Source organism: Sus scrofa, chromosome 3 (genome assembly GCF_054392235.1).
Source record: "Sus scrofa isolate SSC_HxYL_T2T_F1_AM1 chromosome 3, Sscrofa_HxYL_maternal_Yorkshire_Landrace_v2.0, whole genome shotgun sequence".
Taxonomy (NCBI): domain Eukaryota; kingdom Metazoa; phylum Chordata; class Mammalia; order Artiodactyla; family Suidae; genus Sus; species Sus scrofa.
The window spans coordinates 141,365,263-141,390,516 of record NC_139385.1 but is presented as its reverse complement, the minus strand read 5'-3'; the positions used below and the strand labels follow the sequence as shown (position 1 = coordinate 141,390,516).

The following is a 25,254-nucleotide window of genomic DNA, read 5'->3' as shown; positions in this document are numbered from 1 at the left end:
AAAGGACAGGTATCTAAGCACAAAGCGGTAAGAAAAGAGTTCCTGACATACCTGTGAGCATATACAAAAGCCCTGTCTAGCAGTACTGGTGTGCTGATGTTAAAAAAACAGCTTTAAAGAGCTAGTCATGACATTTTCAGAAATGTTGCAAACCGGTGGTTGTTAAATACAGCCATTATATTTTTTTCAAATCCATAAATGAACAATTAAATGAATTAGATTAAAAACAAAGGTAATAAATACTCAAAACTCACTTTCCAATTATATCAGTAGTATCTCTTTTCTTCCGCTTGTTCAGGTCTGTCATCTGGGTATGGTGAAGATACTGCCTAATGGACCACTATGTATCTCTTCCCAAATCTTCATTCAGCGGTGTTGCCTCGGCAGATTGAAATCAGTCATGGCAGGAGTATTTACACAATATAAACAGGCAAACTTCACAAGTCAGGGCTTGATTTACAGTCTAGATTGAAGATTAAGTTGTCTCGACTTAAGAAAGTGGTGGAAACAAGCTTGATAGTGCTGAACAAACTTACAAAGTTCATGTCAGTAGCTGCTGTGTTATAAGCAGTGCCCCCAAAATGAGGTGATATTCTTCCAGTAATTGAAATTTTTTACTCACTTCTGCAAAGAGTCATTCACATCCTTGACAAATGTGAGTGGGGTTCCAACAGACATCTTTGTGTTTTGTTTTGTTTTGTTTTTTAACTTTTGTTTTATTTGTTAATTAAATGAAAATACCAACCATCATGTTGAAACTACATTCATTTGTCAATGTTGTGAGCAACTTCTTTGCTGAATCAGACAGCAATCAAACATTTATTCATGGTCTGATTTTGTCAAATTATGGTTTGATTGCAACCATAGGCTGGTGATGAATATGAGATTTTGGCAAGTGTCAGTGAACAGATTCTGAGATAATCAATTGGCAAAATGGAATTTACAATAAAGACTATTACATATTTCAATAGTTGAAAATTGTAAAATTTAAATACATTGGTATACACACATATTTCCCCTCCCCCCCGCAGGAGACCTAGTCATCAAACCTGTACCAGAGCACCATTGGGTAGGAGATAAGCTTTTGTCATAGTGTGATAGAAGAACTGAAAAGCAGACCTTGTGAAAGAAATAGGGGAAAGGGAGAGATTAAGAAGAAATGACATTGGATGGAGCCAGATCTTGTAAGGAAAGTTTAGCCTAAAAACTTTGGAAAGCCACTAAAAGATATTAAGCAGTGATGTGCAGCTATTAAATTTTTGCTTTAAGAATATTCCTGGATGGAATTGGAAGTAGATTGGATGAGAATAAGAGAGTATGAGGAAAGGCCAGTTTTGGGCTATTTCAATCTTCCTAGCGAGAGATTATGGGAGCAACAGCTAGGCGGTAGGTAGCAGAAAAATATAGTCTGTGTTAGTTAGGGCATGTAACACTTAAATGATGTAACAAGTAATTATAAAATACTCATTGGGTTATTAAACTAAAGGCTACCTGCTTATTCTGAGCAGTGCAGTGAAAGGTTTGTCTGTCAGTTTCCACGTGATGATTTAGTGCTTCCACTGACCTACAGAATTTTTATTTCTCCTCCATAATCTGGACTAAGAAAAAAGGGAGATGAGAGAATGGAGGATAAAAGGAAGGGGCTGGAATGGGTAATCACCGAGTCCCACATAGATACAAGGAGACTGGGAAGTTTAACCTTCTTCTATGCCCAGAGGAAAATAAAATGATTTCTCTGCTCACTTTCACTTTGTAAATGTCTCCTTTCCTGACAGTTAAGAGCCGCTCAAATATTTGTGGATTGGATGCATAGTCATGAATTTTTCAGGTTTTGCATTCTAGAATTCACTAGAGAAATAGAAAGGCTTGTCCTGGGACGTTTATAGGAAGGGCGGAAAATCCCAGTATGGGTTTGATTTGGTTTGGTCTCTGCTATTTAACCTCTCTATGACCTCTAACGAACTTTTCCCTTCTTCTTGTCTGAGTCCCATTTTTGAAGCTATAAAATAAGGGAAATAATAGTTTCTACTGTGATAAGTTCTGGTAAAACCAAATAGGTAAAAATAAGTACATGTTCTAAGGTCTTAATACTCTTACAAAACCCAGCAATTTCAAAAGAGCATTTCTTAAAAAAAAACTCTAAATGTGCTTATGGGAATACCACATGCATTCCTAGGAGTGTGAAGACACGCCAAGGTTTTTTGTTTGTTTGTTTTTTTTCCTCCAATGTCTTTTTAGGGCCACACCTGCGGCATATGGAGGGTCCCAGGCTAGGGGTCAAATTGGAGCTGTAGCTACTGGCCTACACCACAGCCACAGAAACTAGGGATACAGGGTGCATCTTTGACCTACACCACAGTTCATGGAAACACCAGATCCTTAACCACTGAGCAAGGCCAGGAATGGAACCTGTGTCCTGATGGCTGCTAGTCAGATTTGTTTCCACTGAGCCACAACAGGGACTCCAAGACACTCTGAGTTTTGATTGGGGGAAAAGCAGCAAGAAAAATGCTGTTACCTGGCTTGCCTTATGGGAACACAGAGCAAGGATGACTTTGGCCAGGATATTCCATCAGCTGCCTGCCTCTGGGCACAGTAGCTAGCTATGTGAGACATATTACTAATAGGATTTTTGCAATTTTATTGAAATAAAAAAGTGCATTAATACATATTTCCTAGACGTGGTAGATTCCTGTGTGATGAATAATTTAGGATTCCGTTTACATAAGTAAATTAACAAGCAAACAAATGAGGGCTTTAGTTTTAAATTTTTTCTAAGCAATGTAAAAAATAGTTGGTAACTCATCTTTACCCAATTAGAAAATAAAAGGCATTGGTTTAAAAAAATCAGCAATAAACTAATCAATAAAGACATACTATTGTATCCTTATTATACATAAAGTTTTGCGGAGGGATAGCAAAATTTGGAATTTTCGTGACACCTTCCTCACCAAAAACAAAAGATGTGCTTTCTTATCTCCTCCATATATATATTCTACAAACCTGCTTGTCTCTTCTCCAGGGACCATTTCCATGGCTTTCTTTCCACGCCCCTGTTTCTAGCCTTGCATATCTCCCCATTGAACCCCAACACATATATTTTAGCACAAACCTTAATCTTATTACTCCTTCCTTTTTCAGTAGTCCCCACTTGTCGCCTTTAGGGCATAAAGTCCTATTCACGGCATTCTAGGCTGTCAGGGAGTTGACCCCACACACCTGTCCAACTGCACTTTCTACCCCCACCCTTATCTTCTACGTATGTGGAGCTTCTGCCAAGCTCCATGCTCACGGTTCTGCGCCACTGCACATATCTTTCTGCCTATTGGAAATAACCCACTTACCTGCCTGGTAAATGACATGCTCCTTTTCTCCTTTCAAGCCCCAGCTCAAGTTTCTCATGACCGCACGGATTTCTCCACAATGATGTCACAACCCCTCATCACCTACAGCACTCAGCATATCTTCATCAGAGCAACCACACTGGTAAATACGTAAGTGTTTAAATGCCCATCTGAAACTACTGAACTGGTAAGGACCTTGAGGTCAGGGGCTATGCTTTTTTCATCCCTGAACTCCTAGTTGTTACTCTATGCTAAGCACAGAGTAGGTGTGAGTGTTTATTGCAGAAAAGAAAATCTCTAAGACTGAGGGGTTCATCTTAAGGTGTGGACCACCTGCCAGATAAATATCTCTGCCCAGCTGTACACCAGATCTGAACTTCACCTGTAACCAGGTGTCACTTTCCCTCCCTCTGCCCCCAGTCCTGGGGTGCACAGATGAGGGACAGAAATCTATTTCATGCTTCATCAACCCAGACATAGATCTAAATTCAATTGAATTTGCTTTGAAAAAAAAAATAATGTTATACATTTAGCAAGAAGAAAAAACTTTATAGAAGAAAACTCTGTAGGGGTAATAGAAGTTTACACTGAAAAATCTCTTTAAAAAAAAAAAACCCTAAAACTCCTCTTTAGGTGACTTTCATTTCCCCAAATCCCTTTCTCTTCTATATGGGAGGAGGGGGCATCCAGTGTTGCCTCTTCACTCTCCAGAAGTGCCCTCTCCGTGGAACACACCTCAGGGAATCAGAGAGGCTGAGGGCACTGTCCTTTTGGGGCAGGATGGTCTTCACCATGACGTTCACGTGACCGGGTTTCCAGAGATGTGGGACCTTCAGTGCTAATGCTAGGACACCACGCAAAAAGTCTCACCACCCCCGCTAGGTTGAAAGAATTAATCCTTTGCAGAATTGATTGACAGTACACCTGGTGATGTGGAGTATAGACTTCAGGGTCTCAGTTCCCAAGCATAGCAGTGATGAGTGTGCCCCTCTCTGATTACGTGGATATTGGACATTGATTCCTTCAGGTGCTTATCCCCATTTCTGAAAGTAACTGTGGTCCTTAAAAAGCATGCCCTGAAACCACGTGCCCCAAAGGGCATTGACCTGGAGAACTTTCTTTGCTCTGAGCAGAAGCTCACATTCATGAGAGCCCATCTTTTTGAAGAAAGAGGTCTCTGGAAGTCTTCTGTCTTGCTATTTGCAGAGGGCCCAGGTTTGTGGTTCAAGGAGGCCCCAGAGAACCTTAGGTGGACTTTAGGGGCTCAGCAAATGACACAGCACTCTTTCCTTCTTTCCTTCCAAACACTTCATATCACAGAATTTTTTTTCTCCTTATATCAACTGATAATCCTACCGGGTGGTAATTATTATTCTCATTTCTAGAGAGAATCCTCAAAAAATGAAATGCAGTCAACAGGGACCCCAAACAGGTGACTGCTCCCAGAGGAAAAGGACCCTCCCCTGAACATCTGTGTGTCCAACCTCTAGGGATGGGAGCTCCCCGAGCTCAGAGCCACCGGAAGGGGTGTCTTGTGAAGGAAGGAGGGAGGGAGGAATAAGGAGCGACGACAGGTTTTATGCAGCAAATCCTTACTCTTTCTAATGCACTGCCTCCCAGCTCCTGACTTTCTGTTAAATGAAGCAAAACAAGAACTGGGAAACTCAGGAGTTCCCATTGTGGCTCAGCAGTAACAAACCTGACAAATCTCCATGAGGCTGTGCGTTCAATCTCTGACCTCAATCAGTGGGTTAAGGATTCGGTGTGGCTGTGGCTGTAGTGCAGGCGGGTGTCTGCAGCTCTGATTTGATCCCTAACCTGGGAACTTTCACATGCTGCAGGTGTGGCTGTAAGAAAACACACACACACACACATACAAGCATAAGAGGAACTGGGAAATTCTGACAGAATCCTTCCTAGAGCTGTTGTGAGCTTGTCTTCCTTCCTCAGATGCTCCTCTGCTCTAAGAGATAAGCTCAGGGATAAAAGGTCACCTCGGGTCAGGATAATGGCCAGATTTTCAGAGTTCTCACTGTGGCTCAGCTGGTTAAGGATCGAGCATTGTCTCTGTGGTGGCATGAGTTTGATCCCTAGCTGGGCACAGTGGGTTAAGGATCCTGTGCTGCTGCAGCTGTGGTGTAGGTCATAGATGTGGCTTGGACTTGATCCTTGGCCCAGGAACTTTCATATGCCATGGGCATGGCCAAAAAGAAAAACAAAAACAAAAAAGATGCCCACCCGCACTCCAAGTACATTGTCCACTGCAACTGGAAACCACAGGGTTGGAAAGAAGAGCAGTTTTTCTCTAGAAAATTCCCCAGCAGAGATCACTTCAATGTCTTCCCAACTTCCAGAAGGGCAAGAGAGATCAGGTTCAACTACTGAAGTCCCCTCCCCCCAAAATTAGCTATTAGCACCATAGTGAAGAATTGATTCGTTTTAAAGTAAATTAAACTACTGCCCAAGGTTTTTTTTTTTTTTTTCTTTTTATATCCCGCAATCCTTCATTTTATATGTCAATTTGGCTAGTCTGGGGTGCAGTTACCCAATAAACACAACTCTCAGTGATTCTTCAATGTGCTTAAAAACTACCATCAGTTGATTTTAAGTAAAGGAGATTTCTCTCAATAACGTGAGTGGGCTTCATCCTCTCTCTTGAAAGGCTTAAGGGAACCAACTCCAGTTTCCCACAGAAGTTCTGCCTCAAGTCTATTGCACCAGCTCCTGTCTTCAATTCCAGCCTGTGGGTTTGTGCTAAAGATCTTAAACTTGACAGCTCCACAATCATGGGACCCAACTCCTTGCAATGGATTTCTTCATGTGTATGTATATCTGTGGTGTGTTTCTCTGTGTTCAGCCTATAGTTAGGGTACATATTCGGTTAAAAAAATACTTTTTAAAAAAATACATGTTTTACAAAATACCTTTAAACCATGCCCCAATAGTTACTAAAATCAGCTTTCAGGAAATTTTAGTTGTTCAAGCTAGGAAGACCCCAAGAAGCCATCAGATCCAGCCCCATGACTCTATACCAGCAAAGTTACACGCTCCTTATTTCACCTCTGAGACCACACTTGGTCCAGCCCTACATCCACACAGCTGGTGATGCAGTGCTGAAGGACAAAGGTCTGAAATATGTCACCGTTCTATAAATGAAAAGGTACAAATGGCACCATCTCTCTGTCAGCAAGCACATTCATTAGGCCCGTGAGTCATAAAGACTATTTCCCAGGATGTTTCTGCTCTGCAGCCAAGGATTCCATAGGACCCTCTGAGCTCTAGTCCCATAGACACTATTCCTAATCATCAACTGTGATACAGGTTCACGATACTGCAGCCTTACCGTGAAGCCAAACTCAAGGCAGCTCCCTTTTCAAGTCTACTTTTACAACAGCCAACAAAACGCACGTGGCAAATTTCTCCCCCCAGACAATAACTAACCTCCTTAACATTTCTTTCTTCCTATTCAACAAACTCTCAGACGCTGTTTTCATCTATTCGGGTTGCTGTCACAAAATACTACAGACTGGGTAGTTTGTAAACCAAATAAATTCATTTTTGCAGTTTTGGAGCTTTGGAAGTCCAAGATCAAGGGACTGGCAGACCCGGTGTTGGGGATGCCCAGCTTTCTGGTTCAAAGATGGCAGTTTCCTCCCTGTGACCTCACATGGTGGAAGGGGCAGGGAGCCCCTGGGGTCTCTTTCGCCTGAGGGCAGTGATCCCGTCCTGCAGGCTCTACCCTCATGACCTGATCACCTCCCAAAGGCCCATCATATTGGGGGTCAAGTTCTCAACATACGGATTTTGGAGCAACACAGATATTGAGTCTATGGTGGAGACCATCAACAATTCAAACATCTGTCTGTGATGTCCTGGGAAAAGACTCTGAAAAAGAGCGGCTACTTTCTAACTGAATCACTTTGTTTCACAACAGACATTAGTGCAACATTGTAAATCAACTGTACTTCAATAGAACTTTTAAAAATGAAAAAAATAAAAGAGCAAAAATATTCAAACCTCTGCACACACAATTACAACAATTCATTGATTCTGTCTATGTAGTTAGCCACTTTCAATAGCTCCTTGTGAAATTCCCATTGTGGGTCAGCAGGTTGCAAACTTGACTAGTATCCATGAGGATGCAGGTTTGATCCCTGGCCTTGTTCAGTAGGTTAAGGATCCGGTGTTGCCATGAGCTAAAGTCTAGGTTGCAGATGCGGTTTGGATCTGGTGTCGCTGTGACTGTGGCGTAGGTCAACAGCTACAGCTCTTATTAGACCCCTAGCCTGGGAACACCTGTATGCTGCAGGTACAGCCATTGCCAGCCTCTGGCCCTGCTGAGGGGTGTCCCCTGGAGCTGATGACCTCCAGCTCCCCTGAGGTTGCTGGATGCACTGTCACGCAGGGTTTTGCTGAGTTTGTTCCACAGGAATGATATGCATCACCTCAGAGGAGGCTGAGTCCCCAGAATGGTCAAGAGAGAATGAGTTTGTCTTCAGAATGACAAAACTTCTTCCTGGCAAAACCCTGACTCCACTTAGGCATCGCTTTGCTCCATGTCTCATTTTCATAGCAGACTTGGAGAGTCACTGAAGGCCAGCCCTGCCGGGGAGCAGGCTGTCGCATCTCATGCCTCTGTAGTTATATCCTGGGTTTTCCACCTCCACTGCCATTTGAGAAACGCTACACTCTCAAACTGTGTCTGTTGGCCTCTTTCCATCAAACATGTTACAACTGAATGTGACAAGCTCACAGTTGATGTGATGGGGGACAGTTAGCAAAATATTTCTAAAGAGCTGTAGTTGAGTGCTTCTGATGAAATGCTAACAGGCAGATGTTTTGGTTCACTGTCTATGGTTTCTTTCACCTGTATGTCAAGCTTGTCAGTAGCTGGTATTTTCTCCTTCAGACTCCAATCATTCATTTATTCTGTTAGTAACTCCAAGTCTTATTTAAGTTTCTTAACTTGTTGCGGATAGTATCTCTGTCTTTCTGAGAAGTGGCAAATCCAGTGGTTAATGAAGCATAAAGATATGCTGGGAAGGCAGAAAAGCCAATCGATGGCAAATGAGGCAGCAGAAGAAGTGGAGGGAAAGCCATCTCGTCCACAAAAACTCAAGGGAAGGAGAAGAGGACAGACGAGCCAACGGTGTTTGTCACATCTCTGCATGGCTCCGAAATGTGGAAACGAAGAGTTGGTGGTGCCGTGGAAAGAGCCTTTGACTTAACCATCGTGACCTCTGACCAGGAGACCACTGACATACCTAAACTGATCTCGGTTTTCTGTCTATGAAACGGAAATGGCATCAGTCTTACAGGATTGAGTGGAAACATAAGCACAGCTTTTGGATTACTCCAAATTTATGTATAATTTGACACTTTATTATTATCTATATTGTTAACAAAAGCCCATTTGCAATAACCTACACTTATCACATGGTGTTTCTTCTCTATTTTAGACACACCTTTCCCCCTGCACGTTTTTATTCCCCAAAACACCCTAGGTATAGAACTCCCAAAGTAACATTTGAAAGAAATCTGTCCTTTCCCTGACACGGAGAAGCATGAAGGACACAAGATCAGCTTTTTCCATCTCTGTGAACACTTGGAGTTTGGATTTTTATAGCCGTTTCCCTAAGAAAGTCTGGACGTGTGAGTGAGAGAGCTGAAGCGTCTGCGATCACCACTCATTAGTAGATATGCTCAGAGAACATTTGAAGCAGAAAGATGGTGTGGGAATCTACCAAAGAAAATGGGTACGAGCATCAGCAAAATGGAGAAACCCAACTCCTTGAGGTTTTAAATAGACCGCAGGCTCTTTATATGGAACAGAGGATGTCCCGTTTTTAATTATTTATTTTCATTAGAGTATCGTTGATTTATGGTGTTGTGTCAGTTTCTGTTGTACGCCAACGTCACCCAGTCACACATATATACATTCTTATTCTCATGCTCCCTTCCATTGTGTTCTACCTCAAGAGACTGGATAGAGTTCCCTGTGCTGTACAGTAGGACCTAATTGCTTATCCATTCTAAATGGAATGGTTTTCATCTACCAGCTCCAAACTTCTTGTCCATCCCACTTCTTCCCCCCTCCCCCTTGGCAACCACAAGTCTGTTCTCTATGTCTGTGAGTCTCTTTCTGTTTGGTAGACAGGTGCATTTGTGCGATATTTTAGATTCCACATGTAAGTGATGGGATTTCAATACCATCAGCCGTAATGTCTTTCACTGCAGATATGATATGTTCTGATGATCTAGAAACTTGTAATCAAGCTGGTGAGATAAAACAAGTCCCTCAAAAATTAACAAACAACAGAAACATTATTTAATATAATTATAATACTGCAGTAGACTAAATAAGGTTAATCAATTATTAAGTAAGAATTTTAGGAGAGTTCCCATTGTGGCTCAGTGGTTGACGAGTCCGACTAGGAACCATGAGGTTGCCAGTTCGATCCCTGGCCTTGCTCAGTGGGTTGGGGATCTGGCGTTGCCATGAGCTGTGGGGTAGGTTGCAGACGTGGCTCGGATCCCATGTTGCTGTGGCTGTGGTGTAGGCTGGCAGCTACAGCTCCAATTCAACCCCTAGCCTGGGAATCTCCATATGCCACAGGAGCGGCCCAAGAAATGGCAAAAAGACAAAAAAAAAAAAAAAGAAAAAGAAAAAGAATTTTAGGCAACAAAGGGGGAGGGGGTGGGAGTGGGATGGACTGGGAGTCTGGGGCTCATAGATGCAAACTCTTGCATTTGGGGCGGATAAGCAGCAAGATCCTACTGTATAGCACAGGGAACTATATCCAGTCACTTGTCATGGAACACGATGGAGGATAATGTGAGAAAAAGACGAGGTCACTTTACTGTACAATAGAAATGGACAGAGCACTGTAAATCAACTATAATGGAAAAAAATAAAAATCATAAAATAAAAAAAAGAATTTTAGGCAACTGGTGCAGACTATTTAATTTACATGTGAATTGATCCATAAGGCTTGCTTCATCAATATTTACCTGAAAAAGTCTCCAAAATAGAATATTTCATGTTCCTTTGTCACTTTTTTAATTTAATTTAATTTAATTTTTTTTATTTCCCCAATACATTGTTTTTTCCTACTGTACACCTATTTGTCTAAGACTATAAGGACACACCTGATATACAGCAAAAATATGTATTTAAATTTATACCATAGTATAAATGGTATTTCACAGTTTAATTCAAAAGACTAGAATTGTTTTCAATCAAGAGAAAATATCCTTCTACATTGAGAATGTTTGTCTAAATTACCAATCAGAAAAGAGATCCATGCTAATTTAAGATTAGTAATCAAGGGAAAGATATAATCAGTGCAAGGCTAGTTCTATGTCAATATGTATTATCTTGCAAACTGAGATTAAAAAAGGAAGTTTACTTGGTGTGTGTGAAAATTATGTGCAATAAAATGTCCAGGATTACTGATTTTATATTGAATTTGGTGGGTATAATCAGCAAATTTTATTTTATAATTTTAATGAAGAAAACTTAAGGAAGAATGTATAGTTCAAACAAATCTTTAAGCCTGGCGATGAATCCCTGAAATCATGGAAATAATATATCTCATGGGATGGATTGGGAGCTTGGGGTTAACAGATGCAAACTATGATTTTGGAATGGATTAGCAATGAGATCCTGCTGTGTAGCATTGAGAACTATGTCTAGTCACTTATGGTGGAGCATAATAATGGGAGGAAAAATATGTATACATGTACGTGTAACTGGGTCACCATATTGCACAGTAGAAAAAAAATGTATTGGGGAAATAACAATAAAAAAATAACCTGTGATAAACCATAAGGGGAAAAACATGAAAAAGTAAAAATAAGTAAATAAAATATATCTCAAAAGTTATGCTACCACGTGGATTGAGTTTTCATGATGGGTTATGGGTTTTTGAACGCTTAGAAATCACCAAATCTTACTGTCAAACTATAATGAAATGAAAAAAGGAAAATCAGTGCTTCCACCTCGTATTTATTTACTAGCTGCTCTGTGCGAGGCATTATTCTAGGTACCAGGGATGTGACAGGAAAAAATACGCTGTTTTCAGAGAGCATAGATTTGCACAATGAGAGATGGACAAGAAATAGCTATACATAATAAGTAAGAGCTGCTAAGTATTGTTTAAAAACAGAGGATAAATAAGAGAAATGGGATTGATGCGATGGAGATACCTTTTTTAGGGTACAATGTGTTGGGGTATTTTTACAAAGCAAAATTTGAGCAGAGACAAATCACAGGAGGGAGAAAGGCTTTGAAATATCTGGAGGAAAGCCTTTCTTCAACAATTTCAAGGAAACCAGCATAGGTGGATCTGTGTCAGCAGGGTAGGGGCTGGGATAAAAAGGACGGGGTTGGTGCTGGGAGAAGGACAGGGGCCATGGAGGGCTTTAAGGCATTTGATTGGGATGAGAAGGGAAGACCCTGCAGTGTTTTTGAGAATGAAGTGTCTCCACGGGCCATGTGTGGAAGCTGGAGGACCGTAGGAGAGGTTATCATGAAGGTCAAGGCAGGAGATGGTGATTACTCAGGGGAAGGTTCAGCAGTGAAGGGGTTGAGATGGGGTCCAAATCTCAGTCATGTGTCAGAGGTAAATATATCACCAGGTTCTGTGGATGGCTTGCACTTGGGAATTGATACAATGTAGTAGACAATGATGCTTGCACCTGCATCTCTGTCAACACTGCCACAGAAAAACAAGCCCAGCACCTCCTGTATCAGTATTCTGACTTCCCATCAGATTCCATATCTTAGTTCAAACTTTTCCCACTCAACCACGTGCCTTTCCTGTGAAAATACCTTTTTGTTATAATGTTTTTAATTTTTATTTTACTTTTTATTTATTTATATTCCTTTTTTAGTGGCCACCACTTTAGCCCATGGAAGTTGCCCAGGCTAGCAGTCAATCTGGAGCTGCAGCTGAGGCCTATGCCACAGCTACAGTAATTCAGGATCCAAGCCACATCTCCAAACTACGCTGCAGCTCACAGCAACTCTGGATCCTTAACCCTCTGAGTGAGGCCAGGGATCGAACCTGAACCCTCACAGACATTATGTTGGGTTCTTAACCTGCTGAGCCACAGTGGGAACTCCTACATTTTTCAAATGGGACATTACATTTGAATTTCTTTTTGAGATGCTTCAAATGCATGAATGTTCATGCTTAACTGGGGGCATAGAAAGATTAATTTCACTTACCTTAAAATAGTTAAAAAAATAAGACAATTTATTTCCCAATGAAGCCCAAAGTCAGCAGAGCTATTTTTATTTTATTCGAATCATCTATATCACATCCACTGGAACAAATTTCTTGAAACTATATGGTCAGAAAATTATAGGGAAGGAGAGCTTCTCAGATTGCTCATAAACCAGAGTCCATTTTCTTCGTGTCACAGTCTTATTTTCAGTCCTTTTGATTTTTCACTCTTGTGTTCTTTTAATTGATAAGTTGAATTGATTTTTTTAAATATGGTGTTAAAATGAAAAACTTAAATAAACCCAAGTTCGATCCAAAAGCTTCCCTGTCTGCTTTCAGCAGTTAATTCTCATGCTCTTGATATCTCTTCTTCAACCAGCTTCCTGCATCAGGAAATGAGTAAGAGTGTCAGGAAGATTCACCTTTAAGGAAATGGTCTGGTTTTTTTTTTTTTTTTTGGAGGTGGTGAAGGAGAGACATGGAAGAAGGAAAGTCCAAAATAAATGTACAATGAGTAATAATTGTGGGAGAAAAAATATATATATATATTTCAAAATCTGCACTTGCAAAATTTCATTTTGGAAAGAAAAGCCTATCAAAGCATATCATTTTAATTATACTTCTATTACCAAGGGACTCTGAAAGTGTATATTAAATTAATGGAATGGATTGCCTTGGTTCCACAGTGGTTATTAGCAGGAAGGGCTCCCAGTTTTCTTATTATGTACATCACTAACTTTAATTGCATTAGGCTGAGCTGGGAGAGCTATTTTTAGGAAATATTTCATCCACAAAACAATTTCTGTTGGCTGTCTGCCTACCACAGCTCCAAGACCAAAGTTCTCTCATACATGTTAACTTATTATTTCTGTCAATCATGCTTTAACACATTCCACCTTCTTAAAACTACTCAGAATGACCCTGGCTCCTAACACCATCCACGAAATTCCCAAGAGGACCCTGGTGGAGAGGGTGGGGCAGGCTGCCTCTGTTGGCACCTGGGGACCTGGTGAAAGTGACCCACCTTGGCACATGGGATGGCGAGGACTTGGGTTCCTGCCGATAGAGGAAGTCCTTGCCCACTTAACCCAGAATATGGAGATGGGGTAACGTAAAAACTAAAAAGCACAGAATAAATCAACTCTTAGCTATTTGTACCTGGAAACTCACTAGGTTGTCTGATTCTGGCCTCCGGTTCTGGTTGCACTCTGAGATGATAACTACAGGACAGGTCATCAGGGCCCCAATATTGCCGGCCTGGTGCCAACGTCGTCTCGGTCCAAACCTAGGAATTAAAAAATTGGAAGATAATTTAAAAATCAGGTACTCCAAGCCTTCCTCATTGTATGTAAGTCCTCTGATGGAAACTGGCAGAGTCTTGGAGGCCAGAGTCAGACCCCTCCGTGTGAGCAGTCTGAGGTCTCTTTTATAACCGTTCTCATCCCATTCCTGGGGCCTCCACCCTCACGATCTAATCACCTCCCAGGGTCTCGCCCCCTAACGCCAGCGCCCTGGGGGTCAGGTTGCAATGCATGAGTTTTGGAAGGACACAACAGAGAGAATAAAGGAAGAACGAATCAAAAAGCAAATATAAAGAGAAACCAAGGAAGATGTGCGGTGCCGGGCAGGTGTCATCCTCCGCGGAGTGGAGTCTCTTGCACCCTGAGGCCTGAGGGCACAGCCGCGGAGCTTCTCTCCACTTCCGAAACTTTGTGTGTCTTCGTTCTTGCACAAACGGAAGGAACTAATTAAGGTGAGCTTTCGTGAATGTGGACTTCATATTATAATTTGGATATAAGGTTAAATTAAATCAGAAACTGAATTTTGAGAAAAAGATGAATATTCCCCAAATGCTCACACATTTACTCAGGAAGAACAGGCTTGGAATTACATTCGCTGGGAGCCGATTTCCTTCTCTCCTACTTTTTTTTTCTTAGACGTATTTCATGGAAAAAATTTCCTAATTTAAAAGAGGAGATCTCGGTGTTCCCGTCGTGGCTCAGCAGTAATGAACTAGACTAGTATCCATGAGGATGCGGGTTCGATCCCTGACCTCACTTAGTAGATTAAGGCTCCAGCATTGCTACTAGCTGTGGTGTAGGTACAGGCATAGCTCGGATCCCACATTGCTGTGGGCTGTGCCGCAGGTATAGACCCGGCTTGGATCTGGTGTTGGTGTGGCTGTGGTTTCCCCGGCAACAGCAGCTTCAGTTGGACCCCTAGCCTGGGAACTTCCATATGCTGTGGGTGCAGCCCTAAAAAGACAAAAACAAACAAACAAATAAATAAATAAATGAGGAAATTTCAATGTGATTAAGCACCAAAAAACCAGTAAAAATACCGCTTCCTTCTGCAATGGGAGATCAGCTCAGCTCCTCTGCCTAGCTTCCCACTGGGGGGCTGGCGTCCTGGGGGAACTTGGGAGAGATTTTGGGGTCTTTTGTCCTCTGTTCTCTCCGCTGTGGACTAAATATTTGTGTCCTTCCAAAACCCATGTGTTGAAACGTGACTCCCAAGGTGATGGCGTTATGGAGTGAGGACCCAGGGGGTGATTAGATCGTGAGGGTGGAGCCCCCAGGAATGGGATGAGCACTTTATGCAAGAGACCTCAGAGGGCTCTTTCATGGGAGGACACAACCAGAAGGAGGTCGTCTGAATCTGGAAGAATGTCCTCCGCAGAACCCAACCCAACCGTGCCAACGCCCCAGCTCAGCGTCCCAGCCTCCAGAATTGCAAGAAACTAATTTCTGATGTTTTTAAATCACATCATGGTATGGTGTGGCACTTTTCAGTAGCAGCCTGGACTAACTAAGACATGTCAAATGCAAATGCCCATTAAAGGACTCTGTCTATATGCGTGGGTTAGAAGTTCATGTAAAAACTCAAGCACCCCTTCAACGGATGCTCAGTCTTTCCATATCCTCTCCTCCCCTCCTGCTACCTTTTCTTCCTAAGCCACCGTATGAGTGAATGGAAAGGGAATTCCATGGCATGGAATTTCAGGGTCAGCCTTGGTGTGCCTAGGTGTGTGGCCACTTGATGTATAGCTGGAATACACAAGTGATGTCCGTGGCTAATGGAGTTGTGAGCCTGGTCATGCTGTTTGTGTGTGTCCCACCTACTCCACCTTACTGCTTCTCTCACTGGTGCCCCAAAGCAGTTTGCAGAATCAGTTATGTTTTCCATCTAGTTCTCTGACAGGAAGCCCCACCCCAGGCATTGCCATGGTTACTTCCTGCCTCTCAGCACCAGGACCTGTGGTGTAACCAGGTCCCCACACCTGCTTTAGAAGTCCCTGCCTCCTGCAGCAGGTAACCTAAACTTCTGGGTCTTGATGACGAGAGACTCTTATTAGACATGTCTGATAAGAGATGTCTCTTATCAGACAACTAAGACCAAGGGTCTCTTTCTGAATATCCTCCTGGCACAACCACATGTGTTCTGAAGGGGCACCATGTTGGAGCCCCTCTGCCCCACAAGCTTCCTCTTCTTGACCAAACACAAACCCCTCTGAACCCCCTCCTCTACTATGCTTCCATCTTGGTGTATAAGGACCACAGACTGAACACAAACAATTTTGTCCCTGCCTCCAGCCCAAGCTAAGAGAGGTGAACAAACTCTAGCATGTTTCTGACAGCTCAGGATCATGTTCCCAGCATGAATCCAGCAACCCCCCCACCTCCCACCACCCCAAGATCCTGCCCAGGAAACCTCAGGGCTGCCAAAGGAACTGGCTCTTTTGCAGACCAACACCCCTTCCTGCTTTCTGTTAATTTCCACCTCCCTGACTCTCCCAGTCTTCATTCACCCCCCCTCTCTGCTTCCTTGTTCTCCCTTTGAAACACCCAGTCCCTCTGCACAGATCAAAGAGGAGCTCAGCTTACACCGGACTCTCTTATTACAACAGACAATAAAATCTGTTTTCCTTACTTTTAAGTGGTGTCCGATATTGTTTATCTTTGACATGTCCTCCTTCCTAACCACCCCAGCCTCAGAGCTAAGCTTGAAATGGAAGGTAATTTTACAGAAATGTCATCTCCCTCACACATGCTCCTGGTCATTTAATTCTTGCAAAAACCTTCCATGTAAGGAATACTATCCTACATTTTTCCAGATGAGAAGAGTGAGGTTGAACAAGGATAAATCATAAAGAGACAAAGTAATGTATGTGGTAAGACCTATTCATTTCCATATCGTTGTGAGCTCTTGGCTCCAATTATCAACTGAGAAGACAGAAGTCATCAATTTCAACCTTTTCTATTCCCATCCTACACACCTGGATGATCCAAAAAGCCATTGATATTTCCTTCTTCCTTTCTTTCTTTTTTGGTTTTTTTTTTTTTGTTTGTTTGTTTGTTTTGTTTTGTTTTGTTTGCTCTTTATGGCCAAACCCATGGCATACGGAAATTCCCAGGCGAAGGGTCAAATCGGAGCTACAGCCTCCACCTACACCACAGCCACAAAAACAAGGGATCCAAGGCAGGTCTGTGACCTGCACCACAGCTGTCGGCAACAGCAGATCACTAAGCCACTGAGCAAGGCCTGGGATCAAACCCTCATCCTCATGGATACTAGTCAGGTTCGTTAGGAACTGAGCCACGAAGGGAACGCCGCCATTGATATTTCTACCACGCGTGCTGCTTCAGTTTTTGCTCCTGAGTCTCTTGAGAGAGGCTAAATGTGTTCATCCATCTCTTACAGGGAATGGCTTTAATTCTTTCACCATGCTGGCCGTGCCAGGCACAGGTGACCTTCTCAATGGGGACCCTAAGCTTTGATCACCCAGTAGACCCTACATACCTTTTTCCTCACACTGTGCTTAGACTAATTCAACCTCATGCCCCATCAATTTACTTGGAAACCGCACAGAGTATTTAAATATATTTACTTGCCTGTGATCATCTAAAACTCATAACTTTTTTTCACAGCTCTGATACTAAGCCAAATCTTGTCCACTATGTCTGCAACTGTTGTGTTTTGTTTCATTTTAAGTTGAATCCCGATGTCTACTCCAGTTTAAAATTATCTGTCTTGGTCTCGCCATTGTTTTGGTCAACTGGCAACTATCTTGACCTTGACCCTTTTGTATTTATTTCCTTGGATCACAACTCAAATATGACTGGTTAAAGACCACATCAGGCTTTGCTCAATGTAAGACATCAAGCGAACATATTCTAGCTTCTTTGGTTGCCAGTAGATGGGCAGCTTCTATGGACACTAATTTCCATTCCTCCCCAGTTAGGAGCATAACAGTGTTATCACTTCACACCCAGATGAAGATTATTTTATTCTCATATTGTGTACATTTCGCACTCAAATTTTTTTCTGGAGATAATGACATCAATTTGTGTTTTCTAATAAAAAAAAAATCTGTTCATGCCATAGATCAATGTTATGCTATGTAATTAAAATGTAATTAAGCAAATCCAATAGAAATGATAGTAAATCTATACTAAATTTCTCCCTTCAAATTAGCATAATAATAACTAATATTTATCATGCATTCTCTAACTTAGCACAGCAGTGTATAATACTCTGCATAGGTTGTATTGTCCACCTCACTACAACAATGAAAAAAATCAAGGATTATATTTATTTGCTGTATGCTTGATGTCACATAAGCTACATAATTGATATGTAAATTTTCAATAAAGGAACATGTAGTTCATGATGCTGAGCTTAATACCAGTTTGGTTTACACCTCCAAATGAGAGAAATCAATGGAAGTTTAAACCAAAGGGAAAAAAAAGTAAATTTAATTTAAAAATAGCTATTCCAATTACAATGTATTTTTCAAAAATATACATAGCATAAAAGATATACATTAGTTTAAGTTTTATTGAAGAATAGTTAAGTTATAGATTTGTGGTAATTTCTGCTGCACAACACAGTGACCCAGTCATACATATGCACATATCCATTCTCTCTCAGAATCTTGGCCCACATAGATTATCACAGAAACTGGGTTGCGTTCTCTGTGCTATACAGATATACATTTAAATACAAGGAGAGATAAACGGAAAAACTAAAGAAAGGAAAAAGAGAACCCAAAGAAAGCCAGCACATGTCCCCTAATTTAAGACAGAGACAACTTTATGGCAAGAAACACTATTAGAAGGTAAGGCAAACCCTCTAAAATAATGATACAGTCAAATCAATAGGAAGACACAACAATTCCAAATGTGTGTGCACTTAATACCCCAGCTTAAAACATATGAAATGACTGTGGATCGAATTAAAAAAGAGACAATAGCAAAACCGTGGTCATAACTGGAGACTTTAACAAACTTCTCCAGCCATTACGTAGTGAACCACTGTCGTGTTCAGCGCCACAGACGACACTCAGAAGTTTAATGGTAAGGAGATGCAGGCAGACACAAGTATGCATACATTGTATGATTCCTTTTCTACAAAGGGAAAAAATAGGCTAAACTCATCTTTTCTGAAGTCAAGATTATGGCTGTCTTTAGGGAGAAAGGAGGCATCACTAGTAGGTAGCCCAGGTAGGGACCTGTAGTTCTCTTAATTTTGTATTTCTCAATCTAGGTACTGTTCACTTCATAAAAATCCACTGAGCTTCAATCTTATGAGGCATGTATAGTTCTGTACATTTATTGCAGTTCCATAAAAAGGTGAAATATTTAGCTCTTCTACTCTAAACCGCCCAAAGATTCCCCACAAACTTTGAATCCTTCCGAATATGTAGTCATTGCTTACAATCCCCTACAAATGCCTCTCGGGGCTGGTCCCTGCAAGCCCCCGGGCCACACAGCTTAGCACTTCTCCCTGGCCCGCCAGGCTGTGGCCACGCTGCCTGGCTCGCACCCTCACTCACTCCCCTTGCTTCTGCTTGAAAATGACAAAACCTCCTTTTACAGTTTTGGAATTTGTTTCCTCTTTCAAGAAGACGCTTCTCCCAAAGATTTCATTACTTCCCTGTTTAAATTGCTAATATCAACTTATTATCAGAAATGTCCTCCCAGATCTTCTTCTTTAAAATTGGAGACCCCTTCAATGTTTTTCCTTAATTTCCTGGTCCTAATGTATTGCTCTTTACCGAACTGACCACTATGTAGACCTATATGATATGTCTGTTTATATCTCCTCCCCTAAAAAAGTAGCCTCAGTCCAGGCAGAGTTGTCATATGTCTTCACTGTTCAAATCCTCAGAACTTGGGCACAAGAGATATCAGTGTGGAATAACTGACTGATTAAATGAAGTGAGCTAACGCCCAACCTTCATGGCTAGAAGTTAATGGCCAACATCTGTTTTAATATTATGAGCATATTTAGATATAAAGGAAACTATCAGAGCTAAATTGAAATGTGACATTTTTTGAGGAGGTGCTAGAGTTGGGAGTGGTGGAGCAGAGAATTGCTGCTTATCATAACAAAACCTTTGTATTATTCACTACTGATCCAGATACCCATATTGTGTGTTTAGTATTAAGACAAAAGTGATGTAAGCTATCAAGTCCTCTGGTTCTAGATTGCAGTATTTTGCACTAAACTGTACTCTTCCTTTACCAATCTGCAATCCTCGGCTGAATAATTGTTTCTACTAGATGCCACTGGTATTGATGTATTTACAATATTGAGCCATTGCTCAGGCACACTGACTTTTAGTAGTTCAAAGTATTCCCTCTAAACAGGAGGCGTGCTGACTTTTAGTAGTCCAAAGTATTCCCTCTAAACAGGAGGTGCGCTGACTTTTAGTACTCCAAAGTGTTCCCTCTGAACAGGAGGCAGAGTCTCTTGGCTGGCTGTGGTGGAAAGTGAGAAAGCCCTTGAGTGGCCGCTTGGCGCTAGTGAATAGCTCTTGCTTTCAAGGCAGGTTGAAGAGGAGTGAAAAGTGAACTAAGGTCCTCTCGGTCTCTAGATTCCCAGCCTGCTGTCTACCTCCAGCTCAAACATCTGGGCAAGAATGCAGCATCATCAACACACAGCAAAGCAAAAAAAATTATCTGAATAATTACAGGCAAAGAGGGAAGGGGTGTACAGGAAAGAGGACATCATTTGTATTTTTTCAGCAAAAAAAGAATCCAGGTTTTTTAGGTGTACTTGCTCCGCATCTTAGCAGATGTTTTATTTAAACACAACTCTTAATATCAGTGTCGGGGAAAAATGGTCCAACAGTGCATACATTTAGTGAGATCTCACATTACAGGTGTCACATATAGGACTTCAAAGAAGCCTAATTTTCGTTATCACCCATGTACCTTGGATGGGTTGTCCTATAAGGTGTAACAAGGCTTTGGACATCATTTATATCGAGTTCAACAGGAAAGAAAGGGAAATCAATAGAGTTATTTCAGACTAGTCATACCTTAAAGGCACAGGGGTTGGGATTTTTTCCCACTTTTCTGTACAGCCCCACTTTTCTCCAAGCAAGAACAATCTAATTGTTCTGTCAAGAATATCAAACTGATTACAGCCACGGTACATCTTCTATGACTGAAAATAGCAGAGAGGGAGCTCCTGTTGTGACTCTGGAATTAATCTGATAGCACCCACAAGGACGCAGGTTCCACCCCTGGCCTCACTCAGTGGGTTAAGGATCCGGTGTTCCCGTGAGCTGTGGTGTAGGTCACAGACACAGCTCGGATCTGACATTGCTGTGGCTGTGGCTTAGGCTGGCGGCTACAGCTCCGATTTGACCCTTAGCCTGGGAACCTCCATATGCCGTGGGTGTGGCCCTAAAAAGACCAAAAAAAAGGCAAAGAAGTGGCTTGCTGAAGTTCTGTTCTGTGATCTAGTAAAGAGAAGGAGATGGGTGGGTTTCATGTCCCATCACGAAGCAGCCACGGTCCCACTAGCACATTCCCCATCAGCCGCAAGCAGAGCACATCTGTATTTGGGGAGCTTTGCCTTTCCATGGCACTCGCTTTTCTCAGCTCTAACCATGGCTGGGTCCATCTTTTCATCTGGGTGTCTGCATAGGAATCAAATCTTCCCCTAAGAAGCCTCTCCTGACTGCCCGACCTAGCTAAACTGGCGCCTAAACTTGCACACTCAGCCCCTCTCCGTTCCTCTGCCTCATTTGGTTTTCTTCTTAGCACTTAACTCTGTTTGTAATTATTTTATTAATGTATTTTCTTTTTTTTTTGATTCTCCTCCTTGGATTAGGAGCTCCACAAAAGGAGAGGCTGTTTCAATCTTTGAAATCACAGCAGTGCCTAGTGTGTGGGTAGGAGAAAACCAAACCTTGCTAGGTGAATATGTGAGGATTAAAAAGGAAGATTAAAAAGGAAGAAATCTGACAGGTGGAAGATTCATTAGCACGACAGGACTGATAGCTAATTATTGGCAGTGGGGTGATATTATTCTGTATTTTTAAATAGCATCTCAGTTTGCAAAGTGCTTTGGTACTGATGACTTCCTTTGAGTCTATCAAGGATCCTGGGTAAGAGTAGAAGAGGAAGTTTCCCAAGTGTTCAGTGACTCGCCCTAAGGTAACCAGCTGGGATGTGGCAGAGCTTGGAACCAGGGCCCACAGCCCATCTTCAGCATCTATTCGGCTGCAGCTACTTCTCCAGAGGGGGTTTTGCTCGTCTTCCCCACCAGCATTCTTTGTCAGCTCGGGATGTTTGCTTCATTTCAGTAATATCAATATTTGAACAAAGCAAGACCATCTGATAAATCTATGAAAGGTGTCTTCTCCCCTTTTTCTGTCCCTGTTGCTAGATGCAAGGTTGTTTTGCAAAAAAAAAAAAAAAAAAAAGGAAAGAAAAGAAAGGAAGAAAAAAGTTTCACAGAGCTAGCACTTAGCCTATACCAATGAAACATCTAGTTATTTTTAAACATCAAGAAGCCATTTGCACCGGAGTCAATTAAGGGCAAGAGAAAAATGTTTCAATGGATGAATTATCACTTCTAAGCGCTCTGGATATTTACATATTCCTACTAACCAGATTGGTGAAATGTGAATAAATCTGCAATATGAACGAAAGGAGCTGGTCCCATCCACGCCTTCCTGGAGATCAAAACAAAGCAAGACACGACTCACCTACCTCAGCGTGACCTGAATGTCGCGCCCCAGGAGCCAGAGTTGAGCTTTACAGATGCGATGACATTGAACTTCTGGTGTGGGTCTAGACTCCTAGGAAGACACTGCACAGCTCGAAAAAGGAACTGCTTTTAGGACCAACTCATACAAATCAGGAGATACCATTCATTGATGTGAAACACACCCACACACCCTGCTTAGTTAGAGTGACTTTCTTCAGATCACACAAGGACCGTGACGAGCCCCACCCTCCGTGACAGAGCATGTTTTTCTAACCCCCCTTTTCCTTGCCAAAATTGTGAAACTGTCAGCAAGTCACTTAATTCTGTCCAGCAGCAGCTGTGTGGGTTTTGCATAATTAATTATTTATACCAAGGCAGACTCAGTAATTAACATCCAGATGAATATGATATTCTGATCAGAAATACTTTGCATTTCAGCCATCCCTCAAGCAAGTAACTGTCAAAACTGGACTGTTTGACAGAGTGGGGCCTGCCAAAAACCTCCCAGACATCTGTTCTGTAACAAAAAGAACAGATTCTCCAAGCAGCGTGTACATATATTCGCTGGTTTCAGTCGGCAAGGAAGAGCTGATTACCTTTTCACAAATGCCGGTCAATTGTGTCTGGTTCCAAGAGCATCACTCAATATCTCACAGAAGGGCTGAATTTTAAGTGAAAAGTCTGTTTCCATGAGTGCCAGCCCTGCAAATGCAGTCACATACCAGACCCTGCTCCATGACTCTTCAGATCTGTGAATGGAAGTGTCATGAAATTACTCACATCCTTCCTGGGCTAGAAAACCCACCGAGCCTGTGAATTTTTCCTAACCACCACCGAGTTCCTTGACACCACATTATATTGCCACGTGTATGGAAAATGGAAATACATAATCTCTGGAAAGAGTTCCAGGTTGCTTCAGAAATGGTGGGGAGCGGTACCGACGAGCCGCTCTCTGGTGTCCCGCCGTGCGTAAAAGGCAGGACTTCCAATACGGTCCACTCGCTTCCTGGGCAAGTTGGATTCAGACGCTTGCTTGGTCATTTTCAATTCAAAGCAGAGTGACTCTTGCCAAAAAATATAATTACTGCCCAAGGCTGGTGATTGTGACTAATATGACTACATGGCTTAGATTATTTATAATCCAATTAATTACTTTTAAATCCACCAGGAAATATGGATTAGGAGTCACAGGACCTAAAGACTAGTTTGAGTTCTGTCTCTTAGCAATATGTTGACTTCGGGCTGGTCTCTTGACCATTATGAACACCTGTTTCCTCATCTGTAGAATGGGAACAGTTAAATGTGTCTTGTTTATTGATAATGCTTGTAAAAGCCGTTTGAAAACTGCTGAGACCAACCTGGGTTATAACGTCAAACTCTGAGCGTGACCCTTGACTGCCGTGAAGGCGTATTTTTTTGGAAGGACGCTGACACCCATTTTGCTGTTTGGGATCAACTGACTCATTTTTAGAGTTGCTGGATTTAGCCAATAATTATACAGAATGCCCAGTTCAATTTTAATTTCAGATTAACAGCAAATAAAATTTTTTCAGCATAAGTATGTCCCATGTCATATTAGGGAAATAGTTATATATAATTTATTTGCTGTTTCTCTGAAATTTGAATTTAACTGTCCGTATGTATTTAACCCATATCTGTTCTGTATTCAGCCCTGATTTTTGGCCTGAATATAATGTCACCTGACAAAGCCTCGGAGACACATGCCTTTCCCTCATTGCCCACAAGGTGAAGTGTGTCATGTTTGCACTATTGTGTATTTAGAAATACTCTACCTTTCCTTTCACTTATTTCTCATGGCACGCCTCAATCTTCAGGTGTTGTTTTAACTAGCATGTACATGCTGCAAATTTCAATGGTATTAAAGTGGATGTTTTATGTACTTTATCAAAAATAGATGCCCTCTAGGGAGTTCCTCTCATGGCTCAGGGTTTAATGAACCTGACTAGGATCCATGAGGTTGCAGGTTCCATCCCTGGCCTTGGTCAGTGGGTTACGGATCTGGCGTTGCTGTGAGCTGTGGTATATGCCATAGACTTGGCTCCGATCTGGAGTTGCAGTGGCTGTGGTGTAGGCTGGCAGCTGTAGCTCTGATTTGACCTCTAGCCTGGGAACTTCCATATGCCATAGGTACAGCCCTAAAAAGAAAATAATAGTAATAATAATAAAATAAAATAGATGCCCTTATTCTTTTAAGTAAGCTACTAATTAAATAGCACTCACTGTAAGAATACTTAATAAAAAGTTCTCTCTGATTTTCATTATATATGAAGACCCAGAGCTCTCAACCTGGCAGATGGTAAAGATGGTCTTTGCTGGCCTCTCTTCTTACCTAAAGGTCAATAAAACGACAAAAAAGCCTAAGTAATAATGCAGAAGAGGAGCCGGGAACACCAATTTTGCCAACAATTTATCACCAGCCCAAATACATTATAAACTCTACCAGGATCATGTTTCTTTAAAAAAAATAAATAAAAGGAGATACAAAGCATGGTACTTAAAAGACTGGCCTGAGGATATTTATAAACATGTGTCTAGAAGAAAGAAACAGCAAAAGAATCATATATCTGTATAGAAAGTGGATGTATTTCACCATCCTAATGAATGTCATCACCAGATTAAAATGAAAAATGAAAAAGGGAGATGAGATATAC

At 41.7% G+C, this 25,254-nt stretch overlaps 1 long non-coding RNA gene across 1 annotated transcript in view; it reads right to left on the bottom strand.

Annotated features, from left to right (window-relative positions):
* Positions 1 to 22,819, bottom strand: part of LOC146404984 (uncharacterized) — a 36,464-nt gene extending 13,645 nt beyond the window's left edge. Inside the window, exons 1-4 of the long non-coding RNA XR_014839843.1 lie at positions 22,585 to 22,819; positions 13,733 to 13,859; positions 10,153 to 12,957; positions 255 to 9,345 (exon numbers count right to left, since the gene is read on the bottom strand). This is a non-coding gene — a long non-coding RNA (uncharacterized LOC146404984). The remainder of the gene's footprint in view (positions 1 to 254; positions 9,346 to 10,152; positions 12,958 to 13,732; positions 13,860 to 22,584) is intronic.
* Between the last annotated feature and the right edge of the window lie 2,435 nt (positions 22,820 to 25,254).